This window comes from Symphalangus syndactylus, chromosome 1, assembly GCF_028878055.3.
Source record: "Symphalangus syndactylus isolate Jambi chromosome 1, NHGRI_mSymSyn1-v2.1_pri, whole genome shotgun sequence".
NCBI lineage: Eukaryota > Metazoa > Chordata > Mammalia > Primates > Hylobatidae > Symphalangus > Symphalangus syndactylus.
Genome location: NC_072423.2, coordinates 84,119,877 through 84,129,214, shown reverse-complemented (window position 1 = coordinate 84,129,214; position 9,338 = coordinate 84,119,877). Strand labels below are relative to the sequence as shown.

At 35.6% G+C, this 9,338-nt stretch overlaps 1 pseudogene; it reads right to left on the bottom strand.

Moving 5' to 3' along the window:
- Window positions 1-403: 403 nt before the first annotated feature.
- LOC129489860 (olfactory receptor 5M3-like) lies at window positions 404-1,337 on the bottom strand (annotated as a pseudogene).
- Between the last annotated feature and the right edge of the window lie 8,001 nt (window positions 1,338-9,338).

The following is a 9,338-nucleotide window of genomic DNA, read 5'->3' as shown; positions in this document are numbered from 1 at the left end:
AAGAGCCAAAACCTACTCTAGGGGCAAAAACAAACAAAGAAACAAAAACACACAGAGAACATTGCAGTTGATTTGAAAATATAATTGAAAGAATAGAATATGAAATTTTAAAGAACCATAAAAAGCTTCCCTGGTTACAAAATACAAATATCACATTGTGTAGAAAGGAAAAATTGTAGATGGTATTGTCAACATGTTTTCACCATTTCAGATTTTATGACCCAGAGGGTCTTGTTTCTTATATACTTCTCTTATCTGTACACCATTATCCCTTTTTCAATTATCTATTATGTTTTACTTTCTCATTGAAAATATAAATAACACATTTCTTCAAAATTATCTAAAACATTGTTAATTTCCACCTCTTCTAATGAACTAGAATCTCATAATACATTTTAAGTTTTTATTTATTTAAAAATGCTCTACTCATTGCTTTGCTCATGGCCTCCTTTACGTCTTTGTTCCTGAGACTGTAAATCATGGGGTTCAACATAGGAATGACTGTGGTGTAGAAAACAGCCACCATTTTCCCCTGCTCCACGGACTCCTCAGTTGGGCTTCTAAGATACATAAAGAAGAGTGTTCCATAAAATATGGTGACAGCTGTCAAGTGGGACCCACACGTGGAGAAAGCTTTCTTTCTCCCTTCTGCTGAACGCATCCTTAAGATGGCAATGAGGATGAAAATGTAGGAGACAATAATGACCGATAAGGAATAAGAGAAGTTGAGACCTGCCAATGTGCGCATAGTGTATTCTTTAATGAAAGTCCCTGCACAGGCCGTTTTGATGAGAGCTGGGTCTGCACAGTAGAAATGGTTGATCTCGATGTTCCCACAGAAGTACAAACCATGGGTCCACAGTGTTGAGATCAAACTGATAAAGAAGCCATATATGTAAGGGAAAGAGATCAGTCGAATACAGACAGTTCTTGACATTCTGCTGCCATAAAGTAGAGGGTTTCCAATCGCCATGTATCTATCGAAGGCCATCACAGCAAGGATGAAGACTTCTACATGGACAAAAGCAATGAAGAAAAAAACACTGCACTATACATCCAGGATAGGAAAAGGTTTTGGTCTCAGATACCAAATTTTCCAACATTTTAGGAGTGACATTAGAGGAGAACCACACATCTGCAAAAGACAAGTGACCGAGGAAAAAGTACATGGGGCTGTTGAGCTGGGGACTGACTCTGATTAATATGATCATGCCAATGTTCCCAACCAACGTGGTAATGTAGACCAGCAGGAAAATCACAAAGAAAAGTTGCTGTAATTCAGGACGACTAGTTAATCCCAAAAGAATGAATTCTGTTACATCGGTGAAATTGAACATTTTCTTGAATCTGATCCAGAGATAGATGCATTTTATCTAATAAAACAAATATAAATAAGTAAATACACACATGGAATATTATCATTCTACATTTATATTTTCCTAACTCATTTCCTTTCAATATCTTTGTTATTTTCCTTTTATCCCTCCTCTCTTCTTTCTCATACATCTTTTCTTAGCAGTATTTCTTTCTGCTACATAAATATATATAAGCAAGATTCTTAAGCAGAATGTGGTAAAATAATACAGAAACATACTGATACTACTTACAATGTCTAGTTTTTGCATGCCTAAAAATAGAGATTTCAGAAGCATAATTTTTATTTTTGCCATATCCTGGAAAGACAAAAACCTAACACTAGCCCTAACTTTTAAAAGGTGGTAACATTTTACTTATTCACTACATTTGTAGAGTTTAGATAATCTATCACATATTAGAACTTTATTTAAAGCTAAGTGCAAAAAAATACTATTCCATAATTAGAAAGTTAAATGGTACCTTCATTTAATCATCTTGCAAAATTGAAACATTAATTTGCAAAAATGACTTAATAAAACTTTATACATGCCTTAACACAAAATCACTATACATATCAAAATAGAGAGTTTTTAGTTAATTAGGCATTTATTAATTTTGTGTAAGTCAACCTAAAAAAATTCAGTCATTGCCAGCCATATGCCCTTTGTAAACAAGTCTGATGAACATGAACTCAAGCATCATTTCCTCTTTAGAATCTTATCCTCCCTTAGCTCTAAAGCATTAACAAATTCTATGCCAGTCTCTTCTCTCTGTTTTAGAAGGGTAAGTTAAGAGTAATACAATACTGGGTGAAGGACTACATTATTCTTCTCTAAGTATATAAGCTTAATTAATAAAACGTATTAATGTATAAATGTAAAATGTATAAATGTATATATAAATGTACCAGCAGCAATTTTCTATGTATGCTACATTTATTCATGGGCCAAGAGGATGCATAACTGGTCATTCTCTATAAAACTACCCTATATTTGCCACCTAAAAGCAAGTTGGAAAAATATGATTATCACTTCCCAGCTGGTCTCCATTGATGTTGAGTTGAGAAAGAATAAAAATTAACAACTCAGGTGATCCATTTGTTGCATTAGATATTACATATTAACAAAATTGAAACATTTTGTTAGTAGCAAAACGGCTAGAGGTTCTTGGATTTAATTCCAAGCTATGCTGCTCTGCTATCTACTAGGTGTGCATGTGACCTTAGACCTAACCCCTGTGCTTCAGTTTCCTTATAGGATAATGAAAGATTAATGAATGATAATTCATAATGAAAGAGTGTGCCTTAAGGAGTTGTTACGACAATTAACAAAGATAATGTACATGAAGTATCATAAAAGGATAAACTGAGGAAAATGCCAACCTGTGTGTCCTAGCTCTTACTCAGTTTTTTTTAATTTGTGCTCCAATTTTCTTATTTGTAAAAATTATCATATAGGTTAAACCACTGACTTTCACTAATATTAAGCATTCTATAAAATATGTTAACATAATCCCAATTATACTTTGCTATTCTCTTTTATGCCTTTAGAAAAAAAAATGTTAACACTTTTGTTTTTCCTTAATCATCATATGACCAAAGAAGACCCATAAGAAACATTTGGTGTTTCTCAGAGATTTTGTGAAGCATCTTTCATTCCACTACACAACTTGAGTGTCCAATAATGGCTAAGAAATTCATGTACTTGTGTGAAGAAGACTCTGAACTTTTAATGGTCAAGAGAGTTACACATAAAAAACTCATATTAGGATTGTGTGTTCCTTGAATTGCTATAAACATAATATTCGGGATAAGATGAGTAAAAAAGTTTAATATGAATCTCAAATGTTCTTGTAAGTTGAATTTTTTTTTTTCAAAATGGAATTGACTTCAGTAGAAATACCTAGAAAAGGACTTTGGCTTTTGGTTTCTAACATTCTCTGGCCTTGTTTTTTAAGTAACTTATTTTAGTGTGTCATGTATTCAGAAGGAGAAAAATAGTTGTACAATGTAGTATTCATTTTAAAATAATTGAGGCCGGGCAAAGTGGCTCATGCTTGTAATCCCAGCATTTTGGGAGGCCGAGGCAGGCAGATCACCTGAGGTCAGGAGTCCAAGGCCAGCCGGGCCAACCTGGCGAAATCCTGTCTCTACTAAAAAAATACAAAAATTATCCGGGCATGGTGGCGGGCACCTGTAATCCCAGCTACTCAGGAGGCTGAGGCAGGGAGAATTGCTTGAAACTGAGAGGTTCAAGAAGTTGCAGTGAGCCGAGATCCTGCCACTGCACTCCAGCCTGGGCAACAAAGTGAGACTCTATCTCAATAAAATAAATAAATAAAAAATAATTGAAACATATTCACATAAATATGTATTCTACACTTTTCATAGTAACTATTGAATATATCATGCACATACACACACATACTTATACACACAGATACATACAATTTGCATAAAAACAACCCATATAATGGTTTATCTATTACCTAAAGAGTGAATATTTTGACCTACTTCATAAAGGTATAAAGAAGTTGAATGAGATGTTAAATGAAAAATATCTTTAAGATATTCCAAAGCATAGTAGTACAACAATAGAATGTAGAAAACTATCTGAAATATTTTATTTTTCTACAGAACTTTCAGAGGCAATACAAATATACCTCGGATCAGTAACATAGAAATTATATATTAAACTCTATCCCCAATATAAAGATTTAAAAGGAATATCTTTCTTTAAAGACTAATATCTCACTTACAATACAGCGTAATATGATTTGATTGTTTGTTTTAAAATAATGTTACTCATCTCTTGAAGACTGTTTCCTCTTCTAAAAAAATGGAGCATTTGTCAGGATTAACTAAGATAATACAAGTAAAAGGTGTAAGAAATGTCTATCACACAGGAAGCAATAGAGTTAGCTAGTATTGTCATACTTTTTATGATTGATTCTACCTTCATACATTTATAATAACATCTTCATCAATTACTTCTTTTTATTAATTTTTTTTTTTTTTTTTTGAGACTGAGTCTTGCACTGTCACAGAGGCTGGAGTGCAGTGGTGCGATCTCGGCTCACTGCAACCTCCGCCTCCCGAGTGCACGCCATTCTCCTGTCTCAGCCTCCCGAGTAGCTGGGACTGCAGGAGCCCACCACCAAGCCCGGCTAATTTTTTGTGTGTTTTTAGTAGATACTGGGTTTCACCGTGTTAGCCAGGATGGTCTCGATCTCCTGACCTCATGATCCTCCCACCTCAGCCTCCCAAAGTGCTGGGATTACAGGTGTGAGCCATTGCACCTGACCTCATCAATTCCTTCTTACTAGAAGCCTTTCATCAAACCCTCTATTGGAAGGTATTTTTCTTCCTGCCAAATTTGGTCACTCAGTACAAAAACACGCACTAATTTTAGATCATGTGTATACCAGTGTATACTCTTACCAGTTTACTTCATTATTTGAGGTAAACGTCCTTGGTCACATATTTGGGTGTAAGGTTCTTTTATTTTTTTATTATTAATTTATTTAATGTTTTCCAGGAAACTCACTGTTTTGCCTTTCATGAATCAATAGCTATTACTTATACCATTTCTTGTCTGTGAAGACACATCACTTTTCCTTCTCCCTATCATCTGATTTCTGTCCCTCCCTCCTCATTCCCTAGGAGTTGCCCTTATCTTAGTTTTCTTATTATATATGCTTCTCCCAATACTAATCTCTTTGTTGGAATTCACATCACAGAAATAAAAGGGAGATTGGGAAAATATGGAATTATTTTCTTCCTTTCTTGGAGGGTTGGCAGTGATCGAAGGAAAGTTAAAGAAGCAACATTATAGGTCGCCTCTACCAAAATGACAAAGACAAAGAGAGGTGTGATTTCATTTAACTGTGAAGTCGTAAGGAAGAAACAAAGGGCCCACTGTATTAACATATTCACTTTACTCTGCAGTGAAATCCACACTATTTTCTTTGCACTTTTCCAAATAGTGTGTGGCCATTTTCCACACATTTAGGCAAGAAATCTGTTTATGTTCTCAGCCTACTCTATGCACGCACTCTGAGGAAACATTTTTTACAGCTTTATTGATTTAGTTGGTGATCAAGGAAATATATATTTAATGAAAACATTTGTAACTGCTCTCTTTTCACTTATGGCCACTCTAGACAAAAATATAAGAAAAAAGTAAATGATATTGGTCTTCAAGCATCTAAGTGCTGAGTGTATCAATAAGTAAAGTCAAGCCAAATGAGTTGAGTTTCCAAGAAGGCTTCCAATCTTAACAGATGTTTAATGACAAATTTAAATTGGGGAACAGAATGAGATTCAAACTGCTGACACTCTCATGAAATCTATCTAAGTTTACTATCAGATGTGGCGAGATATATGTAGGGTGAACAACTGCCGCTCAGTTTGTCTCCAAATTTTCAAGTTTAGGAATGTAAGATTTACATCTTGGTAAACCCCATGGTCTTAGGCATACCAAGAAGGTTGGGCACCCTAGGAAGTGTCAGAGCCCATTTAAATAAACTGCAAGGGACTTACAGGCATCGTCAAAGTGCTACCTATAACAGGGCAGAGAATTATAGGCGATGACACACAGAGCTGACACACAGAGCTGACTAGTTCTCTCAGGCTGTGTCCATGTTAAGCTCTAGCCAGTTAGGATGCAGAAAGAAGAATGGAAAAAGGACCTGATGGTTTCTAAGTAATGTAGAATCATTTATTAATGCCTGTGGACAAGAAGGCTTCTATGTCAATAATTGAGTTTGCAAACATATTATTGATATTTTATAGATGCTCGTCCTGCATAAAAGTTTAATTCAATGACTCTGCACATGTGTATGAGAGACAGAGACACAAAGAAATAGAGAAACTGATATCACTTGTATTACCAAGACAATATCTCTAGTAAATGAAACAGAAACATTATTTTTTTGGTTACCACTTAGTGACACTTGATGAGAAGGATTTCTGTTGTTCAGATAAAGTAATACACATTTCTTTCACTAATTGAATTGTAGCTCTTGCACTGGGGGCATCGAGTCCAAAGCACCATCCACATCTAACTTCTATTGCCACAGAGAAGTCTTTCTGATTCCACTTCCTACACACCTCCCATAGAATTAGAAATCTTCCTGCTGAGAATGAGGACAGCTTAGAGAATTGACACTTCAGACAGATTTTATAAAAACACATTGATTTTCCCCGTGCATATACCTACCTGTACATGAGAAAAAAATCTTCTTGGAGGCATCCCATCTGCCACGATCAATAATAATTCAGAAGGATATTTATAAGCGTTGGATTTCCCACTAAGGGGCTTTCTCACTGGGGAACACAGATAGAAACCTGAAGTAGTTAAAATGTTACAGATTGCATCATCTGTAATATAAAGTGAATCTCAAGAACAAAATGTCTCTTAACAGAATTAGACTTTTTAAAAACAATGGCTTGAAAAATTTGAGGTTTTGCTTTCTTCCTGTTTAAAATGTTTTCTATGTATCCTAGGGACTGTGTTGCATTTGTTTGGAGGGGGAAAATGGTCTTGTTTTCCCATGTGATAAGAATCATATCAATATTGCATCAATCACAAAATATATTTGGAATAACTTATACTTCACAATAAGCACACTAGCACTTTTTCTGTATTAACGAAGAAAGTTTCTTCCCTTTTTGAGTAAGAAAATTAGTAAAAAATGAGAGAATAAAGGAGGATACATTTCCTATGAATAGTCATTGATGAATCCTAAATGGGCTTCTCCTTTCTGAAACAATTAATATAATTCTCTAAAACCAACTTAATTCCTAGGTTAGGGTTGATAATCTCCCATTGTTTTTTATGTTGTTTAGTTCTTTTAATATTTAAAAAATATATTCCTTGATTTATGGTTTTAAAACTGATTTCTAATCGCTGTTTTCCTCATGTTTATAGTTTCTACCAATTTAGGAGAGAAAGATAAGTTAACATGCTTGAGAAATATGATTTAAATTTATATTGACAAAGATAATTGTTAGCAAATGTAGTGGATATACCTTCAGTTCACAATCTCTATATCATAAAGCATGCAACTCTATTTCTCTAATTGAGCTTGATTAATATTTTGAGGTTCTATTTATTTTTCATGTTGGAAAAAACTAGCTTGATTGGTTTATCTTCCTGCTTTCCACAGGCTGCGTCTGAGTGCTAGCAAATTAATATACTCTAAAGCATTGAAAAACAATTGTTAGTTGCTGTTGTGGTGGTGGTGGTGGTGGTTTCTGAGATAGGGTCTTGCTCTGTCACCCAGGCTGAAGTGCAGTGATACAATCTTGGCTCACTGCAGCCTCAACCTCCTGGGCTCAAGCCATCCTCCCACCTCAGTCTCCCAGTAACTGGGACTACAAGCTGATGCCACCAGGCTCAACTAATTTTTTTGTACTTTTTGTAGAGATGAGGTCTTGCTATGTTGCCCAGGCTGGTGTCAAACTCGGGGGCTCCTGCCTCAGCCTCCCAGAGTGCTCGTATTACAGGCATGAGTCACTGCACCTGGTGAAAAAACACAATTCTTGATCTTGATGTCATCATCTATAGATATCGGCATTCATTTATTTATTCATTCATGCATTTACTGTGTGCCTGGAAATATAGTTCAAAAACTTGTATCTATGCTTATGGATCTTATATTCTAGTGAAGCATTCTTATTCTTATTAGATCACTGCTGAGTTTTCTGTATTCAGAACTTTGAGACTTCTTAATTTTTCTCTAATTTTATTAATTTTTTATTGTTTTATTTTGGGGATGGGGTCTCTCCTTGTTTCCCAGGCTGAAATGCAGAGGCACAATACAGGCTCACTGTAGCCTCAATCTCTTAGTCTCAGGGAATTCTCCCACCCCAGCCTCCCAAGTAGCTGCAACTACAGACATGTGCCACCACTCCTGACTAGTTTTGTTGCATTTATTTGTTTGTTTTTGTGCAGACAACATCTCACTATATTGCACAGGCTGATCTCAAACTCCTAGATTCAGTGATCCTCCTGCCTCAGCCTCCCACAGTGCTGGGATTATAGGCATGAGCCACCCTGCCCGGCAACTTTTTTTTTTCCAATTTTATACTCTATTTTTTCTTCAAATAACATAGAGCATTTTGGAGCTATCTTGCAACACTGGATCACAGACTTGCCATTAGTATCTGAAGTGGCTAGGGGATGGGAGGTGAAGGAGTGTTGTGGGGCTGAGCCTGTGCGATCTGAGGCAAATGCCAGATAGATAGTGTCAGAACTGAATTGAATTGTAGGAAAAGTTGATATCCACAGAGAATTGGAGAATTGCTTTGTGGAAAACACACACACACATAAAAGTGTGTGTGTGTGTTGAAGGTAAAACAGTTTAATTTTCTTTCAGTTATATATGATCATGGAACATTAACTAACATTGACTCAATAGAATTATGGTTTAGAACACAAGAATGTGTGGGCCATCAGTCAATGAGGTTTTAATAAATGCTCACAGGTCTCTGAAGATCATATTCCCTTTTCTCCTAAGCATAACAATTAACACGATAAATTGTACCTCTACTGGCAAAATTATTTTCAATCCAAAGATGTCTTTATTGAACTAATGGTTAGATATTATTGGTTAATATCAATATAACAAAATGATGATAGTCATTGTATTTATATTACTGCCTTATCCATTCCTTTAACTTTTAAAGCAGGGTTAGATGTGAGAAGAAACACCATCAGGCTTGGTCAGTACTTAGGATCTTTGGCACATCTTTGCTAGGTATTGCTTCTCTTGCTATACAGTAATTCAGCTTGTGACCCCTAACAGTTTTGTGTCTGTTTCCAATATTCAGATGGTTGGATAATATGCTTTCATTAGCACCACAGAAGGAGAGTTCTAGGTCCTCAAATCATCCATCAGGCTGAGAAGAATCTTTAGATGGCTGGGTAAACAGCCAACTAATCTGGTTCCAACTCTTTCCTGATACTTGGATTTTATTT